This window comes from Zingiber officinale, chromosome 9A, assembly GCF_018446385.1.
Source record: "Zingiber officinale cultivar Zhangliang chromosome 9A, Zo_v1.1, whole genome shotgun sequence".
In the NCBI taxonomy this organism is placed as follows: domain Eukaryota; kingdom Viridiplantae; phylum Streptophyta; class Magnoliopsida; order Zingiberales; family Zingiberaceae; genus Zingiber; species Zingiber officinale.
Window position 1 is genome coordinate 101,168,269 of NC_056002.1, and position 23,152 is coordinate 101,191,420.

General features: G+C 38.3%; 1 pseudogene; it reads right to left on the bottom strand.

Moving 5' to 3' along the window:
- Positions 1-22,370: 22,370 nt before the first annotated feature.
- Positions 22,371-23,152, bottom strand: part of LOC122019390 — a 98,393-nt pseudogene continuing 97,611 nt past the window's right edge.

The window sequence follows — 23,152 nt, forward strand, 5'->3', positions numbered from 1 at the left end:
TTGGTCTTCTTTGAAGGTGCGCAATACTAGTTTCAGGTGCTCTAAATGTTCTTCCTGAGTTCCTGAATAGATAAGAATGTCATCGATAAACACAATAACAAACTTATCTAAATACTCCCTGAATACTCTGTTCATGAGATCCATGAATGTAGCTGGAGCATTGGTCACGCCAAAGGGCATGACTACGAACTTGTAGTGTCCGTATCTGGTTCTGAATGCTGTCTTGGGTATATCCCCTTCTTTAACCTTCACCTGATGATAACCTGATCTGAGATCTATCTTAGAGAACACTGCTGCTCCCTTTAGCTGATCGAACAGATCATCAATTCTGGGAAGGGGATACCTGTTCTTGATCGTGACTTGGTTCAGTGATCTGTAGTCTATGCACAGTCGCATGCTTCCATCCTTCTTCTTCACGAACAATACAGGCGCTCCCCATGGCGAGTGACTTGGGCGTATGAAACCCTTGTCGAGTAGCTCCTGTAATTGCTCCTGAAGTTCCTTCAGTTTTGCTGGAGCCATGCGATAAGGCGCTTTGGAGATAGGATTCGTACCGGGAATGAGCTCTATCTCAAAGTCAATCTCCCTGTCGGGTGCTAAGCCTGGTAACTCTTCAGGGAAGATTGCTGGGTAGTCACATACGACTCGAACCTCTGCTAGCTGTTGGTTCTTGTCCTGACTAACGTTGACTACGTGTGCTAGGAATCCTATACATCTTGAATCCAGTAGCTTCTGTGCTTTCATTGCTGAGAGAAACTTCTTGGCCTTTCTCTTTGGTTCTCCGCTGTATTCAAATTGCACTGCCGCCTCAGGTTGGAAGATGACTTTCTGTTTACGGCACTCTATGGTAGCACCGTATCTGATTAGAAAGTCCATTCCAAAGATAATGTCATAGTCTGTCATTTCTAGCACTATCAGATCACAAAAGAGCTCTCTGCCTGCTATGATGACCGGCACTGCTCTGAGCCAGTGCGTGGATGCCATGATCTCTCTTGAAGGTAGTGCCGTCAAAAACTGAGTACCTCCGAGGGTATTTCTAATTTTTCGGAGAACATCACGGCTATATATGAATGGGTTGCCCGATGTCAAATAGAATAGTAGCACTATCTTTGAAAATGCTAATCGACTGTGACAAGCGAGGCATTAGCTCGTCCTCTCGGTGAGTGAGTAGATCCTCGCATTCGCCGTAGCTGGAGGGGCTTCCATGCCTGGCTGATAAGTGGACCTTCTAGGCGGCCTGCATCTGATATAATTGAGCTGGTTGGCCTGCATAATCTCCTGTGGCTGAGGAAGACCGGTCTTGTTCGGGCACTTCTTGGCCATGTGCCCTTCTTGTCCACATTCAAAGCATCCTCGTGTGCCCTTGCGACAAACCCCTGGGTGGAATTTCCCACAAGTAGCACACTTTGGATAACTGGGTCGCTTGCTAGATGGTCCTCCTTTTGGTTCACTTCTTGATCTGCGCTTGCTGTTGGAGTTCCCTTTCCAGAGTTGTGACCTTCTGTTTTTGAGGGTGAGAGTTTCCTTGGCCTTTGGACTGCGAGGAGCTTTATGCTGTTCTGGTAATGCTCTGTGGTCAAGGCACCGCTCACTAACTCCTCGTGGTTTGTGGCCTATGTATGCCACCACGCCATTGCTATCCTCGGCCTTAGCATCTTGAGCATCAACCGGATTCGTTCCTTTTCTGTGACTAGCTCCGGGCATAGACGAGCCAAACTGTTGAATTTCTTCACGGCTTCCTCAAGTGATAGGTTGCCCTGGCGAAACTCGGTGAACTCGTCGTAGTGGCGGTTTGTAACCCGTATGTGAAAGAACTCCTCGAAGAATTCTTTCTCGAAGTCGGCCCATGACATCTGGGCGCTTCGTTCGATTCTTTCCCACCACATGCGTCGTGTCAGGCAGAAGGAGGCACACTTCACCTTCTCGTGTTACGGCCAGTCCGAAGCTCCATCGTGCTCTCAGTGTTTTGAACCGGGCTTGTGCATCCCATGGTTCACTAGTGCTTGAAGTTCTCTGGACTCGCGCCACTGGATCGGATAGGCTTCCTTTCTTGGCTCATCTGCTTGGAGTTGCTAGTGCTGGTGCTGGTGCTTTAGGCTGAGCTGGTGGAACCTCTAAGACTATTGGAGTCGTCAAATTCGGTTCCGGGGTGACTGTGGGGGTACTCTGAGCTAACTGTTGCTGTAACTGAGCCACTAATGCTGTAAGGTCTGGAGGAGGCACTGAACTGCCTGCCTCTTGCTGGGGCTCAGTAGCTAGTGCCCTTCTAGCTGGGCGTCCTCGTGCCATTTCTAAAGACATAGAGAACATAACATAACTAAGGTAATTACAGTTATATCACTACTGATATCATGTTTAAAACTATCACATACTAACAAGCAGTAGGCATATAAACATGAACTGTAACTAGAAAGCAAGAACAATAAAGAGAGTAGAGGTATTCTTACTCGGAAGCTGCAGGTACAATGCTGATGTGTGTGTAGGAAGTATGGAACCTCGCTCTGATACCACTCTGTAACGACCCGCCTTCTACTACTAAGCTGTAAGGCCGATCGCTACAGTTATGCTGAGCTAACTGTGCGAAAAACTGATCTAATTTAAATTTTAGTTGCTAACTGATAACTATTCTTGGTTCTACATGTACTGAAGGATGTACTCTAAGGAATACCAGGTGTATCCTACATCCCCTATGAACTAGAAGCTGATCTGCTAAGTTTCTTGTGTTGGTTGCTACTCGGAAAATCTATAGGTTCCACTGTACAAAAATTTTGTACAAAGATCTGAACCTTTTCCTAGCTACCATGTGTTCTTTTAAATTAAATTTTGGATCGCCTGCGGAACTTAACACGTTTGATCCAAAACTTAATCTATTTGTTCTTTTAGGTTTTGACTTGGATCTCCTGCGGAACTTTACACGTTCGACCCAAGTCTCCTTAAGCTATTAATTTCATTAAATATTAATTTCCATAATTGGTTCCCAGTACTGACGTGGCGAGGCACATGGCCTTCTTGGATATGGGAGCAACCACAATCGACTAGACAAAACCTTTTATAGAAAGCTAATATTTAATTTCCTAAAATAACTTTAGGTTAACCAAAAAGAACAATCAAATCACAAGGAAAAGAAAAAAAAAAAAAACACAACATCGAAAAATATATTCGAAATACTAGAACGTACGCCTCTTGTATTTGGTATTATTTCCATAAATAACTAGCATGATGCGGAAATAAAAATTACTAGTTATACCTTGTAGAAAAACCTCTTGATCTTCTACCGTATTCCTCTTCTAACCTCGGATGTTGTGTGGGCAACGATCTACCGAGATGAGAAACCACCAACCACCTTCTTCTCCTCCAAGCAAGGTTCGGCCACAAAGGAAGAACTTCACCAAAGAAGAAAACCAAAATACTAACCAAGCTCCAAGAGATGCTAGCTTTCTCTCCTTCTTCTTCTTCTTCTCCAAGTAGTATCCGGCCACCACAAGAGCTCCAAGGAAGGGAGAGAGGTTCGGCCACCACAAGAGGAAGAGAGGGAGAGGATGGCCGGCCACACCAAGGAACAAAAGAGGGAGAGAAAATAATAGAGGTTGTCTCTCATGAAGGCACCCTCACCCCTTCTTTTATATTCCTTGGCCTAGGCAAATTAGGAAATTTAATTACAATAAAATCTCCTCAATTTCCTTGACATGATTTAATTTAGAAAAATAAAATAAATTTTCCAAATCAATCTTCAATGGCCACATCATTGGAGAACAAATTGGACAAGTTTTAATCAACAATTAAAACTTCCTAATTTGTTTCGGAAATTTTAAAAATAAAATTTCTCTTTAAAATCTCTTCATGGTTGATAAAGGAAATTTCTATAATTTTAATTCTATCAACATGTGAATAATTTTTAAAGAGAAAATAAAACATCTCTCAATCTACAAATAAGGAAAGAGATCTAATCTCTTTCTTTAATCTTTGTAGATCTTTTACAAGAGAGATATTTTAATTTTAATTCTCTTTAAATTATATCTTCCACATAATAATAAAAATTAAAATTAAAATCCTTTTAATTTAATTTGGCCGGCCCCACTAGCTTGGGTTCAAGCTAGGGCCACCCCAATAATATACCTAGGCCGGCCCTAGCTTGGTTCCCAAGCTAGCTTGGCCGGCCCCTATTAGTGGGTATAGAAGGTGGGTATAGGTGGGTATAGAACTCTATAAATAAGAGGCTACGATAGGGACCGAGAGGAGGAATTGGTTTGGTTTCCCGATAAAATTAAGCATCCCGTGTTCGCCCCGAACACACAACTTATAATTCATTCCACTAGAGAACTATCATTGAACTACCGCACCAATCCCAAATTATATTTTGGGCTCCTTCTTATTATGAGTGTGTTAGTCTCCTGTGTTTAAGATATCGAATGTCCACTAATTAAGTGAGTTACTGATAACTCATTTAATTAATATCTAAGTCCAAGAGTAGTACCACTCAACCTTATTGTCATGTCGGACTAAGTCCACCTGCAAGGTTTAACATGACAATCTTTATGAGCTCCTCTTGAGGACATTATCAACCTAGTATCTCTAGGACACGCTTTCCTTCTATAATCAACAACACACACTATAAGTGATACCATTTCCCAACTTATCGGGTTTATTGATTCAACGAACTAAATCTCACCCATTGATAAATTAAAGAAATAAATATCAAATATATGTGCTTGTTATTATATTAGGATTAAGAGTACACACTTCCATAATAACCGAGGTCTTTGTTTCTTTATAAAATCAGTATAAAAGAAACGACCTCAAATGGTCCTACTCAATACACTCTAAGTGTACTAGTGTAATTATACAGTCAAGATAAACTGATACCTAATTACACTACGACCTTCTAATGGTTTGTTCCTTTCCATTCTGTTTATAATTTATAAGGTACTGATAACATTATCTTCTACATATGACACCACATGCTATGTTATCTACAATATAAATTAATTGAACAACTACAAACAAATGTAAACAATTTGACCAAATGTGATTCTTTATTCATAATGAATGTTTACAAAGCTTAGGCTTAGAGTATACACTCCAACAATCTCCCACTTATACTAATGACTAAGCTGCCATATCTTCTACCATACATCTGATTCTCATTCCCTCCACATGCCGATCGAAAGCTTTCGCCGGAAGGGCCTTAGTGAAAGGATCTGCCAGGTCTGCTGATGCAATCTTGGCGATGACAACTTCTCCTCGCTTCACGATATCTCGTATCAGGTGGTACTTGCGCTCTATATGTTTACTTGCCTTATGAGCTCGTGGTTCCTTCGAGTTTACAACTGCACCGCTATTATCACAATAAATTGTGATGATTTTGGGCAAACCAGGAATCACATCTAAGTCCATTAGAAAGTTCCTGAGCCATACTGCTTCTTTAGCTACCTCACATATTCAACTTCCATGGTTGAGTCCGAAACGCATTTATGCTTAACACTCCTCCATAAAATGGCTCCACCTCCTAAAGTAAACACATAGCCGATGTAGACTTCATGTTATCCCTATCGATTGGAAATCGAATCTGTAACCCATAGGGAGCGAGATCGTCTTGGTAAACTAGCATATAATCTCTAGTCCTTCTCAAGTACTTTAATATATGCCATGATACTGCATCCTTGTCTTGGAGTTACTCGATATCTGCTAACCATGCCACGGCAAAACATATATCGGTCTCGTACATAGCATTGCATACATTAGGCTTCCTACACAAGCATAAGGAACTGCTTTCATGTCCTCTATCTCTTTTGATGTCTTTGGAGACATCTCTTTAGATAGAGCTACTCCATGTCTAAAAGGTAAGAAACCTTTCTTGGAATCCTGCATGCTAAAACGAGCAAGGATTGTATCTATATATGAAGCTTGGGATAGACACAACATTCTTTTCGTACGATCCCTTTTAACTTTGATCCCAAGAATGTGTGCACATTCTCCTAAGTCCTTCATATCAAATTGTTTGGACAACCATACCCTTACGTCTGATAATACCTTGACATTGTTGCCAATTAACAAAATATCATCTACGTATAGTACAAGAAATACCACCACGTTTCCGTTACACTTCTTATATACACAAGACTCATCCGGACTTTGAATAAATCCATATGACTGGATTACTTCATTAAACCGAATGTTCCAAGACCTTGAAGCTTGCTTCAGTCCATAAATGGACCGATTGAGCTTGCACACTAGATGCTCTTTGCCTTTTTCAATGAACCCTTCTGGTTGCTTCATATGGATGTTCTCTTCAAGACTTCCATTAAGGAAAACTGTCTTGACATCCATTTGCCAAATCTCATAATCCATATGAGCAATGGATAAGAGTATCCGGATAGACTTAAGCATGGCTACGTGAAAAGGTCTCCTCATAATCGATTCCCTCTTTTGAGTGTACCCTTTTGCAACAATCCTAGCTTTGAAGGTTTCTACCTTCGCCATCCCTCTTTTCCTTTTGTAGATCCACTTGCATCCAACGGCTTTTACACCATCGGTGGTTCTACAAGCTCCCAAACCTTATTAGAGTACATGGACTCTATTTCAATTCATTGCCTTTTGCCAAGATCGCATCTATATCTTGGAGTGCTTCATCATATGACTGGGATCAGGTTCATGTTTACCCGGATCAAGTCCAAGACTCTCCAAAAACATGAATCTTTCAGGTGCCTCACAACCCTCCCACTACCTGTCAGTGGTTGTGTATCATGTGTGACACGTGTTGGTCTCTTGTGTTACTTCATCTTGTACTGTTGGTACTGAAGTAGACATGTCCTCTCTAAGTTCTTCTAAAACAACTTTACTCTGGGCTTGTGATCCATTATATAGTCTTCTTCTAAAAGCGGGCATTGGTGCTAACAATGACCTTGGTCTTAGGACTATAAAATAAACCACCTTCGTTCCTTTGGGATATCCTACAAACACGGGAACTTCTGTACTAACTTATCAAGATCTGGTTTCAGACATGTGCTGGACTACAAATCCGAATATGTCTTAGACTGGGTTTCGCCCATTCCACAATTCTATGGGAGTAGAAGAAGCGATTTAGAAGGTACTAAGTTCGGAATCTTCTGTTTCCAGAGCATATCCTCAAAATGAATTTGGTAATTGAATAACTCATCATCGATCTAACCATCTCCATAAGAGTCCTATTCCTTCGCTCGCCACACCATTATGTTGGGGTGTTCCGTGCAGACAATTGGGATTGAATCCCGACCTCGATAAGTAATTCCTAAACTCTCCTAAGAGGTATTCGCCACCACGTCAGATCGTAGTGTCTTGATACTTTTACCTAATCGTTTCTCCACATCGACCTTGTATTCTTTGAACTTGTCAAAGCACTCGACTTCGGCGCATTAGGTAAATGTATCCATATCTTGAATAATCGTCTATGAAAGAGACAAAATATTCAAAACCTCCTCTTGCCTGGACAGACATAGGACCACACAAATCAGAGTGAACCAACTCTAACACTTCTTTGGCTCTATACCCCTTGGCCTTGAACGGCCTCTTGGTCATTTTACCTTCTAAGCAAGATTCTCAAGTTGGAAAATTTTCCAACTCTAATGAACTCAAAAGTCCATCGGCTATAAGCCTCTGAATCCTACTTAAATTAACATGACCAAGTCTTAGATGCCAAAGATATGCTTGGTTCATTTCTGAAGGTTCTTTTCTCTTTTTAGAATTAGAAGATGAGTTATAAATTTCCATGTTTTGCTTTGTGGAAGAAATTGGATTTAAAATATACAAATTGCCAACTAATGCACGAGCAGATAATCACTTTATTTCTTTTAATAACTACATCGTTCTTGAAAGAAACCGAATATCCATCTATAAACAGTTTAGAAACTGAAATTAAATTCTTTCTAAAAGCGGGTACATAAAGACAATTTCTTAAAACCAAATTTCTATTTATACTAAAAGACAAGTAGACGTCTCCCACGCAGATGCCACCTTAGTAGCATTGCCCATGTGACGGTAATCTCCCTTCAGATAGTCGTCGGGTTTCTGGAACCCTGCAAGGAATTGCAGACATGATCGATGGCTCCCGTATCTCCAGGTGCTGGTAGATAACACCGCTAAACATGTTTCAACAACCAGAGCATGAGATATACCTTTGTTTTGGTTCCTACGAGGACAGTCCGCCTTCCAATGTCCTGCCTGCTTGCAGATGAAGTACTTGCCCTTCGGCTTCTTCACTCTAGCTTTAAATCCCGTACTCTGAGATTTATTCACTTTCTTTGCTGAGCCAGCTTGTTTCTTCTTCTTCTTTCCTTTCGGTTTAGAAGTAGAACCATTTTTTGCAAAGTGAATTTGAGAATTGTGACGAAATAATCCTTCTGCTGCTTGAAGTTTTGTCAGTAGTTCCCCTAATGAATAAATCCTTTTATTCATATTATAGTTCAGGCGGAACTGCTCAAAACTTCTAGGTAGCGTTTGGAGGATCATATTGATCTGGGTTTCCCCATCAATTTCTCCTCCAAGGATCTGTATCTCGTTCAGATAAGCCATCATCTTTAGGATATGATCCCTTACAGGAGTACCCTCTTGCATGGTGGCTGTCATTATCTTTCTCATAGCTTCTTGTCTAGAAGCCCTATCCTGATGACCAAAGAGCTCCTTGAGATTGTTCATAATATCATAAGCTGTTGGTAAATCTTGATGCTGATGTTGCAATACATTTGACATTGAAGCCAAAATGTAACACCGCGCCATCTCATCTGCCTTTACCCATCTCTTATGATATTCAATCTCCTCTTGGGTAGATTCACCAGTGGGTGCATCAGGACAAGGTTCAGTCAGTACAAATTTATAGCTTTCAGCAGTCAGAACAATGTCCAGGTTTCTTTTCCAATCTATGTAATTAGGTCCAGTAAGTCTATTTTGTTGAAGTATGATGGACAGTGGGTTGAAAGTCATCCTAAGAATCACAAATAACTTTTGGTCAGAACTCTAAATTTAGAATAATATTGATTCCTCAAACAATACTATTTTAAATTAACCAACACCTCATCACACCGTGAATTTTGTATGCCACGTTAGTGTGGACGTATACAAATTCAACATTTGTAAAAGGAGGGTTTTAACCCATTAATTTTATTATCTTGTCAACCTAACTTTTGACAAATAAAATTAATAGTTGGTATTATTTGGTCATACAAATAATAATAGTGACTCCGTTGGGGAGGATACTATTAGATGTGTCTAAGTGTATACCATTACTTGACACTAAGTCCATTAATAAGATTATGCCCCTTCCGTTGGGGAAGATCACACGCTCTTAATTAATTTCCTATAGTCATCCAAAAATGGAAGTTTGTTCTAGTGATCCACAAACAAGCTCATCCGTTATGGAGGAAGGCACTCAGAGCCAACACGCAAGCTTGTTTGCATCACTTACAAACCAGTAATGGAGACCATGGGATTTATTTAAAAATCCCTCTCCCACTTAGTTATTTATAAATGAGGAATTTTAACTATGCTAGCCTACTTAAACTTGTAAACTAACATGCACACACAGTACAATATAAAAGCAATAAATAGAAAATTTAATTTTCAACTATTATGGCTTTTATCTCTTAATTGTCCTCCGTGTGTTGTCATCCCAAGCTGCCATATTTGCCACCGCCTCCGGGTCTAGTCGCATCCATCTTGCTCCTTGTTCATGCGCCTCGGTCCTTAGAAGGTTCCACGCTTTGCAAGATTTGATCCATGACATAAATAGAATTTTACATTTTGATCCTATATTCCATAAAAGGAATGTACATGTATCTAGATCAAAATAAAATTTAATAAAACTAAATAAACCTGGATTTTAATACAATCATGCACACACATATAAATTGCCCTTGACATGTCCAAGGGTCCAATCACACACATAATTAACTAAAAGCCATAATAGTTGGGTCCTGCATCCATAAAGTTAGCACATCCTACTATTAACCTGCCTAAATTATGTATGACATGTGCATAATTAAACTAAATACCAAATACACAGAGGCAAAACCCTAGCTCTGATACCAATTGTTGGTTGCTACTCGGAAAACCTATAGGTTTCACTGTACAAAAATTTTGTACAAAGATCTGAACCTTTTCCTAGCTACCATGTGTTCTTTTAAATTAAATTTTGGATCGCCTGCGGAACTTAACACGTTTGATCCAAAACTTAATCTATTTGTTCTTTTAGGTTTTGACTTGGATCTCCTGCGGAACTTTACACGTTCGACCCAAGTCTCCTTAAGCTATTAATTTCATTAAATATTAATTTCCATAATTGGTTCCCAGTACTGACGTGGCGAGGCACATGACCTTCTTGGATATGGGAGCAACCACCACCGACTAGACAAAACCTTTTATAGAAAGCTAATATTTAATTTCCTAAAATAACTTTAGGTTTACCAAAAAGAACAATCAAATCACAAGGAAAAGAAAAAACAAAAAAACACAACATCGAAAAATATATTCGAAATACTAGAACGTAAGCCTCTTGTATTTGGTATTATTTCCATAAATAACTAGCATGATGCGGAAATAAAAATTACTAGTTATACCTTGTAGAAAAACCTCTTGATCTTCTACCGTATTCCTCTTCTAACCTCGGACGTTGTGTGGGCAACGATCTACCGAGATGAGAAAGCACCAACCACCTTCTTCTCCTCCAAGCAAGGTTCGGCCACAAAGGAAGAACTTCACCAAAGAAGAAAACCAAAATACTAACCAAGCTCCAAGAGATGCTAGCTTTCTCTCCTTCTTCTTCTTCTTCTCCAAGTAGTATCCGGCCACCACAAGAGCTCCAAGGAAGGGAGAGAGGTTCGGCCACCACAAGAGGAAGAGAGGGAGAGGATGGCCGGCCACACCAAGGAACAAAAGAGGGAGAGAAAATAATAGAGGTTGTCTCTCATGAAGGCACCCTCACCCCTTCTTTTATATTTCTTGGCCTAGGCAAATTAGGAAATTTAATTACAATAAAATCTCCTCAATTTCCTTGACATGATTTAATTTAGAAAAATAAAATAAATTTTCCAAATCAATCTTCAATGGCCGGCCACATCATTGGAGAACAAATTGGACAAGTTTTAATCAACAATTAAAACTTCCTAATTTGTTTCCGGAAATTTTAAAAAATAAAATTTCTCTTTAAAATCTCTTCATGGTTGATAAAAGGAAATTTCTATAATTTTAATTTTATCAACATGTGAATAATTTTTAAAGAAAAAATAAAACATCTCTCCAATCTACAAATAAGGAAAGAGATCTAATCTCTTTCTTTAATCTTTTGTAGATATTTTACAAGAGAGATATTTTAATTTTAATTCTCTTTAAATTATATCTTCCACATAATAATAAAAATTAAAATTAAAATCCCCTTTTAATTTAATTTGGCCGCCCCCCCCTAGCTTGGTTCCCAAGCTAGCTTGGCCGACCCCTTATTGGTGGGTATAGAAGGTGGGTATAGGTGGGTATAGAACTCTATAAATAAGAGGCTACGATAGGGACCGAGAGGAGGAATTGGTTTTGGTCTCCCGATAAAATTAAGCATCCCGTGTTCGTCCCGAACACACAACTTAATTTTATCAATGATAATTCATTCCACTAGAGAACTATCATTGAACTACTGCACCAATCCCAAATTATATTTTTGGGCTCCTTCTTATTATGAGTGTGTTAGTCTCCCTGTGTTTAAGATATCGAATGTCCACTAATTAAGTGAGTCACTGACAACTCATTTAATTAATATCTAAGTCCAAGAATAGTACCACTCAACCTTATTGTCATGTCGGACTAAGTCCACCTGCAGGGTTTAACATGACAATCTTTATGAGCTCCTCTTGAGGACATTATCAACCTAGTATCTCTAGGACACAGTTTCCTTCTATAATCAACAACACACACTATAAGTGATACCATTTCCCAACTTATCGGGTTTATTGATTCAACGAACTAAATCTCACCCATTGATAAATTAAAGAAATAAATTTCAAATATATGTGCTTGTTATTATATTAGGATTAAGAGCACACACTTCCATAATAACTGAGGTCTTTGTTCCTTTATAAAGTCAGTATAAAAGAAACGACCTCAAATGGTCCTACTCAATACACTCTGAGTGTACTAGTGTAATTATATAGTCAAGATAAACTAATACCTAATTACACTACGACCTTCTAATGGTTTGTTCCTTTTCCATTTTGGTCGTGAGCTACTGTTTATAATTTATAAGGTACTGATAACATCATCTTCTGTATGTGACACCACATACTATGTTATCTACAATATAAATTAAATAAACAACTACAAACAAATGTAGACAATTAGACCAAATGTGATTCTTTATTCATAATAAATGTTTACAAAGCTTAGGCTTTCAGTATACACTCCAACATCTTGGTCGAAACTGAACTTCCCAATCGATCCAGACTGAACTGGGTCGATTGCTCTCTGTTGGATCGATCCATGGATCGATCCAGACTGCTACTGTGCTCGGGTGATAATCTGGATCGATCGGCTGATCGATCTAGGCTCACTGATCGATCCAGTGATCGATCCAGCGTGCTTCTGTGCACGGGACTTTATTTGGATCGATCGGCTGATCGATCCAACATAGGTCAATCGATCCAATGATCGATCAAAAACCTTTCTGTTTGCGGGGAATATCTTGGATCGAACGACCGATCGATCCAGAGGCCTTCTGTTCGCGGCAGAATGTGACTGAATCGATCGGATGATCGATCCAGAAGCCTTCTGTTCGCGGAATCAGCCCTCAATCGATCCATGGATCGATCCGAGTTTCTGATTTCGCACTGAAACTCTGATTTCTGCACTGGTTCGTGCCAAATCTCACACAACAATTATACAACGCATGGAAAACATTCTAATATCTAATAACTAGCATTCTAACAAGACATAGTGTAAGGTTTATTAATTCATAGCATTTAAACCACTAGGAATGCCGAAAAGTGTCTTAAGAAAGAAACCAAGTTCTTAATTTGCTAAACCCCCTAAGGATCTTCATTCCAGGTTCCTGCCACACACACCATCACTGCATTGACCTTCAGCTTCCTCTGCTAATCCATTTTCCCTTTACCTTTATCTGCAGTATAAGGAAAAAGTATCTATAAGCTTTCGCTTAGTAAGAAACCATCTACTCACAAAAACAATGCATACGATGCCACTCATGATTTGAAAGTCATGCTATTTGAAAAACATACTGAATATGCAAGCATGGCATGACATGGTATCATACAAAGCATGGCATAACATAAGCTGAACATAAAATAAAACTGATCATAACATGTCTAGAACTGTATATGAAGCTATCATATTTAACAACTGAAATAAGCTGAGTTAATACAAAAGTGAGCTAAGCTGAAGCTGAGCTAATACTGAATTCCATTATGTTTTAAAACTATAGATAAAAATACTAAACATGCTGCTGTAGGGCCCTGGCAACTGTACTTGCTGTGCGCGCATCCCTAACTAGACCCGGGATTGTAAGTTCCGAATGTAGTAGGGTTTACTAGGTTAGCTAAACCTAGGGACGACTATGGGAGTCCAACCCAGTGGATATCTAATCCAGTACAGTGCTGCTGCTGAAAGTAAAATACTGAAATGCTGATCAGCTGAATCTAGGTTATCTGAACATAGAACTAGGTTGTCTGAACCTAGAGGCGACTGTGGGAGCTCACCCATTGGACATCTAGTCCCATAAACTGAAATAAAACTGACATGCTGGTTTAAATGCTTTTATGCATTTCACTATGCTGTTAAAACTGTCTAATGTTGCGCTAAATATTTTATCGAACACCTAGTGTGCTCCAACTCTCCTCTCTAATAGGGGAACCACCTCTAGGCACCCGACGACGTCTAGAACCTCTATCTGAAGAAGTAAAACGCATCCGGCCCATCCAGAGATACTCAACTAACCCCTAAGTCGGCGAAGAGAATTAAATACACTCTAGAGATCGATAAGAATCTATATATAACTAAATTATAAGCATGCAATCAAACGAGAGCTACTTATACTGCAGGTGAGGGGTTTCTTATCTTGTGTGCTAGATTTCTTACAAATCTAATCGCTAGAAATTCCGGTGGAGACGACTTCTCGACGATTCGCTCGTGTCCACGTGCTCTACTCGCGGAGGGGAACGTCGTTGTGCTGAAATCGTCGCCGGAAAGTGACCTTGGGACCCTAGGGAGAGAACCCTAGGTCTCCTTGTGGTTGGCGCCGAGAGAGGGAGGAGAAGAGGGGATTGGCGTGAGTTAGGGTGATGAGAAGAAAGTTGCCGAACCAACCTCTAAAATAAACCAAACCAACTATGTTTTCCTATTTATATTAAGTGGGTATTTTGGCCCAACTCAATTATAAATATATTTGATTCTCCTTTCTCTCAGCACGGCCCTGCTGGGTTCACCGGTTACTAAGGCTAACTAAAGGTTTAACGGACCCAAGAGGTCCCGGGTTCGATTCCCGCTAAAGCCTTTTTATTCTTCTAATTAGTTTTGCTACTTCCGCTACTCGGAAAATTCCGGAAAAATATCTAAAAATTTCAGAAAAATCATAGAATATTTCTAAAATAGTTTTGAGAATTTTCGGGCATTACAGGATACACCTCTAGTCATCCATTACAAAAGGCCTTGATTGGAGGCTTCAGGCCCAGATATATCTGAACAACCCATCACTGAGTAGCACACTCTTGCTTTGGCCAAGATCTCTTTTGATCAAGGTAAAGAGCCTGGGTCTCAAAAACATAGTTGTTCTCGTTTTGTAATTGCTATGATGAGGCCAAACCTTCTTATACCTATGCCTCATGCAATCCCCCTAGATATCAGGCCTATCGAGACAATGCCAACTTCTATATCTACTCAGCCAATTTCATCACAAGCCAGAATCATTCCTTTAACTACTCCCCGCTCCAAGCGAACTCCTTGCAGGAGATTGACTGATCGGGTGTCTGAAGGATCAATACCCGAGCAAAGTCTCGAGCCATCTGGACAAACATTAGCATCTTTCCCCATCAACCAACTCTTGTTCATTCACAATGTTAGTTAGAGCCCTAGAGCCAATCATTTGATAATTGTTGTATGGACTCATTGTATCATATTCTTATATATAAAGGCATTTAGTTTTTTGGTTATTATGCTTACTTGTATTGGTGCCAAATAAACTAAGTATAATAGCATCCTTGAGTAGAGGGTTCTTACCTATATCAATCGGTTAGTTGAACCGATAGTGAGATGATATAGGGAACACTACTCTTAATCATTCATAGTCGAGTATTAACATTTAGGGACAATGTTAATGCGATGAGACTAGCATGTAGGTCAACTCGATGACTTGATCTCACAAGTCATGGATATGGAGGTATCAAGTTGACACATGGGTATGCATTGGAGAATGTATACTGAATGACCCGCCATGAGAAAGTATCATGGATCGTTATATGAGTGTCATATACTTTCTCATGTGGCTATTAGTATGACTACTAGTCCTTGGACCTGAAGTCACCATGGATCCCTACATAAGGAGTTACGTACTTTGGCTTCGTCAAACGTCACCCGTAACTGGGTGGACTATAAATGTGATTACTGGGTATGTAACAAATTATGCAAAGGGATGTGAGTGATGTAGATGGGATCTATCCCTCCTATATGACGAGAGCGACATCGATATTCTTGATAGAGTGAGACCACGAAGTGCATGACCATGCCCAAATAAGTCAATATGAGATATTGAGCTCATTTGTTCGAGTGAGTCTACTTGGAGTTCAAGATTTAGATTGATTAGAGGATGACACGGTCTATGCCTCACACTGATCAATATAGATGTCTAGGATAGAAGAACACTTGTCATATATTGTGAGGAGTCACAATTAGTAGTCACAAGGTGATGTTGGATCTCAACATTCTTGTAACTTGGGTAGTAATGATGTGTTGCTAGATACCGCTCATTACTTATGCTTCTAAATGGGTTTAGGAGCATTGCCAATGTTACAAGAACCTATAGGGTCACACACAAATGACAATTAGATGGAGATTAGGTTCATTTGATGAACCTAAATGATTAGGTTCATATGATCAACCAAATTGGATTAAGAGTAATTCAAATTGAGCTAATTGAGTTGGACTCAATTTGGTTCATGTGTTAAGTGAGTCTAATTTGAACTTAGACTCATTTAATTAATTTAATTCAATGAATAAAGATTCATTAAATTAAAATTGACTTGAACCAATGGTTAGATTATATCAACCAAGGGAGAGAAGTGGTCAAGTTTGACTTGACTCAAGTAGGAAGATGAAGAGTCAAGTTTTGACTTGACTTTGACTTGACCAATGCCACATCATCAAGGCTTCTTCATTTGGTCAAGTTTGACTTGACCAAATGCCACCTCATGGAGGAGATCAAGAGATTTGACTCTTGATATTCCATGGGGGTTACAAGTCTTGAAGTGGCCGGCGACTTTTAGTGTTGAATGAGATTGATTTTTTCATTCAAGGCATTCATTCTATCTTCTTCCTCTTGCTCTCAATTTTCTTCTCCCTCTCCTCTCTTGGCCGAACACTTCATAGGTTCTAGCACACCTTTTGTTTGTCCTCTCCATCTCTTGCTTGTGTGGATACACATAGAGAAGTGTCTACTTTGACACTTTCGATATATGACGAACTGAGGACTAGCGGGATTGCGAAGGGCTTCGCATCAAGGGTAAAATTCCTTCTCCTAGTGTAGATCTAGGCTTTAGTAAACTCGTACATGAAATTTTGTTTTATAAACTTCACTCGGATCCGGTGGCATGGGAGATTCGGGGTTTCCACAACGCGAAAAATGATTTTTGCGGCTCGAAAATCCCAACACACAATCACCCGAGCTCCCTCTTGCTCTTCCTTAAGGGTCTACACCTTCAACCAACTCTTCATGTCTTTTCAAGCAATCCCTTGGTTTACCATCCCAACAGGGAGTGGACACCACTTCACCTTTACCTTATGAGATACTTAAGTTAAAGACTTTATTAGCTGAGTCATGGGTGCAAGTACATAAGCAAGCGCAAGGGACTACAATTTCAAAGTACGCTGAAGAACACAACCAAAACGTTATTGCAGTAAGTTTATGACAAAGTTTTCTTAAGTTACTTTTATGAGCTATAACTCTATAGTTATTCTATCTAGTTCTATGCTTCCAGATTACACTTGGGCCAATTGGTTGTGGATTTAGAAAGGGCCAACAAAATTTTGAAGGATTGCGTGGAAGAACTACAGGCTACATCCACTACTCCCGATAACGAGATGCCCCACTTGTAGGGAAAAATAGAGGAATAGGATGAACTCATTTCTGGTATGGAAAAGACTTTATAAGATTGCCAACCGTTATTGAACTCTCAAGAGATGAACAAGCATAATTTAGAGCTCCAATTGCAAGGTAGTGAGTCCAAGCTCCAAGTGGAGAGAGCACTGATAGATAAAGCTCTTTTAGACATAACTCACAAGACTACTTTGCTAGAAGAGCTAAGGCTTGCACATGCATCCAAATCCCCTGACTTAATCTAAGAATTATCTACTAAAAACTTCTTACTGCTAAAGCGATAGGAAGAACTGAATGTCCAAGAAATCCAGCTAGAATTCCTGTGGGCTGAGTTAAACACAGCAAAGGCTGAAGTAGATGCTGCTCGAGCCAAGTTATCTGCTTATAAGTCTAGGGAGGATGAAGGCCTTGAAGTTGGGAGGGGAGCCTATTTAAATTCTATTGAGCTTAAAAGAAAGTTGTCCAAGAGGTTTTCAGGAATGCTCAACCATACGGTTGGGGGAGTATTTCAACAGTTACAAAAAGGAGGATATCTACCAACGGAGGCTCCTTTATATTTTATAGCTCAACAACAACTTCTTGATGAGCTCCTAGAAGATCTCCTAACCGATTTTGAATGATATATTTGTATTTCTTAATATGTAACTATATGTATTTATGAAACAAAAATCATAATTAAATACTGAGCTATGTATTAAGTAGTATTAGGTAGTACCTGTTCTCCTTGCGTATCTTCAGAACCACCAATATCACTTATAAGATTAGACTCCATGTGTGTTCCTTATGAAATATACATTAATCTGCATAAAATGCCAGGCGAAGTAATAACACCGAGTAGAATAACCTAGCTAAGCAGATGAATGGTATTATAAGGGATTCTTGGACTGAATACATGGCTGAGCGAATTATTTATACAAAGCTGAATAGTCAAGCTGAGCAATAGTATCTTCCATATATTGCCAAGTAGCTTTCATAATGAATTCTCAGACGGGGTAATGGGCTGGTTGAGTACATAATGCCGAGTGAAATAAACAGACCAGACCTTTATAAGCAATTTTTATAATGAATTCCTGGATGAAATAATAGACCAGTCGAGCACATAATGTCGAGCGAAATAAACAGACCAGACCTTTATAAGCAATTTTCATAATAAATTCTCAGACAGAATAATAGGTCGGTCGAGCACATAATGTCGAGCAAAATAAATAGACCAGACCTTTATAAATAATTTTTATAATGAATTCTTGGATGGAATAATAGATTAGTCGAGCACATAATGTCGAGTGAAATAAACATACCAGATATTTATAAGCAATTTTCATAATAAATTCCCAGACGAAATAATAGGTCGATCGAACACATAATGCTGAGCGAAATAAACAGGTCGGATATTCATAAACAACTTTCATAAAGTATTCCCGGACTGAATAATGAGTTAGACGAGCACATAATGCCGAATGAAATAAATAGGCCGGATATTCATACACAACTTTCATAAAGAATTCCCAGACTAAATAATGAGCTGGACGAGCTCTAAATGCTGAGCGAAATAAACAGGTCAGATATTCATAAACAACTTCATAAAGAATTCCCGGACTTAACAATGAGCTGGACGAGCACCAAATGCAGAGCTAAATAAACAGATAGGACACTCATATTTGGGTTTAAAGTCACAGTTTGACTGTATAAAGTTTAAAGTTATAGTTCGACTATATATAGTTTAAAGTCATAGTTCGACTGAATATGGTTTAAAGTTGCAGTTTGACTTTAGATGGTTTAAAGTCACAACTCAACTGAATATAATTTAAAGTCACAGTTCGACTATAGATGGTTTAAAGTCACAGTTCGATAGAATATGGTTTAAAGTCATAGTTAAACTATAGATGGTTTAAAGTTACAATTTGACTGTATATGGTTTAAAGTCATAGTTTGACTGTATATGGTTAGAGTCGTAGTTCGACTGAATATGGTTTAAAGTCGCAGTTCAATTGTTTAAAATAGACTAGATTGCTCGGAATGCTAAAAAAATTTCTCAGATGAATCCAACTGCATTTTCATTAAGTATATAAAAAGTTGAACAAAATACATTAGTAAGTTATAGGCATACTTGTCAAGCTCTATAAGGCTGGAGATGGTTAGCACTCCAAGGTCGCTCTAGGTTCCTTCCCTCTATATCTTGGAGATAATAAGAGCCAGAGGTGAGCTTTTGCACCACCTTGTATGATCCTCTCCACTATGGCTCCAATTTATTAACGTCTTTGACCAGCTTGATGCATTTCCAAACCATATCGCCTATCTGAAAAGAATCTAGGGATAACTCTTCTATTATAATTTTGCCTCATTCTTTGGCAATTTGATATACGCCGAGCTGCCGCCTTGTCCCACACTTCTTCTATTAAGTCAAGCTCCATAAGACGTGTTGATCGACATTATCCTCATCATATAAGAGTCTGTTGGGATGTATACTATAAGCCTAACTTTTGTATGAATATCTATTTTGAAATATTTTGAAATGAGAATCACTTTGGTCAAATGTTTGCATTTTATATTTATATATATATCAATGCAGTTTTCCATTTAATTTATATTATAGATAACATGGTGTGTGGTGCCACACAGAAGATCATGTTATCGATTCCTTATAAATTATAAATAGTAGCTCACAACCAACATGGATTGGGACAAACTATTGGAACGGTTGTAGTGTAATTTGGTATTAGTCTGTCTTGACTATAAAATTACACTAGTACACTATGTGTGTATTGAGCAGGACCATTTGAGATTGTTCGATTTATACTAACTACATAAAAGAATAGAACCTCTGTTATTATGGATGTGCGTCCTCTTAATCCCTATATAATAACAAACACGTATACTTAGTATTTATTTCTTTAACTTATCAATGGGTGAGATTTATTCGTTAAATCAATAGGCCCGATGAGTTGGGAAATAGTACTGTTTATATGGTGTGTTATTGATTATAGAAGAAATCTGTGTCCTAATTATTTAGGTTGATGATGTCCTCTTGAGGAGCTCATAAGGATTATCATCACTACAAGAAAAATCCTCATAGACATCGGTTTTCCACCGTTGTCTATTACATTTTCGACCGATGTCTATGAAGGCGATGTAAAAGGTCTGCCATTTTAGACATCGGGTTATAACCGATGTAGTATCACTTAACAACATCGGGTGTAAAACCGATGTAATATTATATGTTAATAACACCAGTTTTGGCAGCGGTATACGACCGATGTAATATTAGTTAATGACACCGGTTTTGCAGCGGTGGAAAACTGATGTAATATCAGTATTGTTTAATGACACAAATTCGATTTCTGAAATAGTGAAAAACCAATATTATCACCAAGCAAATCATAAAATTAAGTTAATATTATTAATTCACTAAGAAAATCATAAATAAAAATACACCGATGTATCTAAACACACCAAGTCAATATCCATATAACCAACACATAAATATTCTTCTTACAACATAAAAAGATAATAGATATTGTGTACATCAAGTTAGTATCCACAAATTACATATAAATATTCTTCTTACAACATCAAAAGGTAATAGATAGTACACAAATATTCTTCTTACTGGTGCCAACGTTATCCTTCTTGCTCTGTGCAGAGATTTAACTAAATCTTCCCCAGTAGTTTTATTTGTTAATAGACAATTCTCTTTATCTATTACTGGATGGGCACCTCTACTTGTTTGATATCCTGAGGGTGACAACTGATTGGTGATTCTTTGTAAAGGAGGCCTCCATCTTAAAGGAGCCACTGAAGGCTTTGAGAACTTTGCAACATCCTTCTTGGTTGTCCTCTCACCATTTAATTGATTCTCTAGTTCTCTTACCTGAATAGAATAAAATCTAATAATCATTTAAGTAATCTTCAACATGAAATCTTTGTAAACATGAATTGCTTATAAGTAACATCATAATAGAAAAAGTTTTTCTGATAGGCTTTCAAGCTTAAAGCATAAAGCAAGCTGAACTCGCATGCACATCTTGTATAAACAAGCATAACATAAATATTTATTTGGTACTAACATTATGCCTGATAGAAACAATATGCCAAAATATAAGGTACTAAAAGATGGTTCCAGATAGCAGGCGGTTGACCCACAACCCAACACCTAGCCAAAGGCTCAGACAATCACCATTAAAATAATATTACAATAGAGGAGAATATTAAATTAAGAATTACTAATATCACCTTTTAGAGAAATGTTGAAACACCATCTTCTTCAAAATGCTGCTAAATCTTGAATTGTGATAAATTCACTTTTATCACTAAGAATACATGGAAAGTAAATAAATTCCTCAGTAGCAATAAAGATGAGTAACATCAATTCATTTATATGATTTCTAATGATACAATAACATCAAAACAAGTTTTTATTTCAAGGAGAAAATAGCTAAAATGCTAACTAGTCAACATGAATTTCAAACCTTATCCTCTTCGAGCTAGGCTTATGAAATCATTTCTAAGAACAAAATCGACAAATTCAAGATTGTTCTTTCAACCAGACAGAAACTTTGTAGAACTAGAGGAAATCAAATGAAAGATCAGATCATAAACCCCAAGCGCAATAACTGGAGCAACGAATATCTAAAAGGGATCTATCTACTTGTTCATGTTTTACCCAAGTTCTGGATGCTCCAAGGAAAAAAATGGAGGTTTGAGGGCTAAAAAGGAGCGTCAAGGGTCAAAAACTACACAGTAAAACAGTGTCTAACTGGAGTAGTTTTTTTTTAAAAAAATGCACAACATAAACTAAAAAAGATCAACTATAACATCCCAGGATCAATCCTAATCATTGTTCGACCTTATCAAGTACAAATGTACAATGCATTATGTTATATATATCATCTAATTGGAGAGAAATTCTTAAATATGAGAGAGAATACTAAAACAAAGTAACATGTTGTTATAAAAGAAATGCATTGAAGAAAATCAGCTGACAACACATTCATATACATATTCGGTAGTAGTGAGTGCAATAGCTAAAGACTTTAAAAATGCCCTACCTTGCAGATGAACCGGTTAGCTTTGCAACTTCCTCTTCCATCCTAGAGAGAATTGCCTTTTACTCTTCATTGGAAGCACTCACGAACTCCTTCACTAAAGCATCTAAGCTTGCCACAATACCAGCCTGCATTAGTCAAACTAATCTTCAAATACGGCTGAAGAACAAAGTTTGTCAATATGATCCTTCACAATCTATCACTCGCCTGGAAAGTAAGTTGAAAAAATACGGCTGAAGAACAAAGTTTGTCAATATTTTTTTTTTTGGTCTTAAGCCCTGTCTCAACAAAAATACTCACAGGAGCAAGATGCTTGCAGTGGCCACACCTATTTGAAGATAAGAAACTTAGTCGTCTACAGTGGATAAGGAAAAGTATCTAATGCTACAAATGGAGAGAAAAAAAGGAACCTTAGCAAATACACTAACCATGGTGCATAGAATTCAACAAGAACATCTTTGTTTACATCAAGAACAATCTGATCAAATGTCTGGAGTCAATACTACTACATTAGAAGGGATAGGTGCTAGTTTCACATTTGTTCCTACAACAATAAGCCCACAAATAAAAGGTAAAAAATTAATTTAGGTGAAAGAATAATATTTGACCATATCTAAAATTGTCATTTCAAGAATTTTTAGTAAATAGAATTTGCAATGTACCCCCTTCAGTATTCACAAACTCAGTAAGTGCTTCTGCAGTTCGTGGACCTTCATATTTGCATGATTGTTCATATTTATTATGCATCATATGTAAAGAAGACTGTTCTGTGAAAGATTAA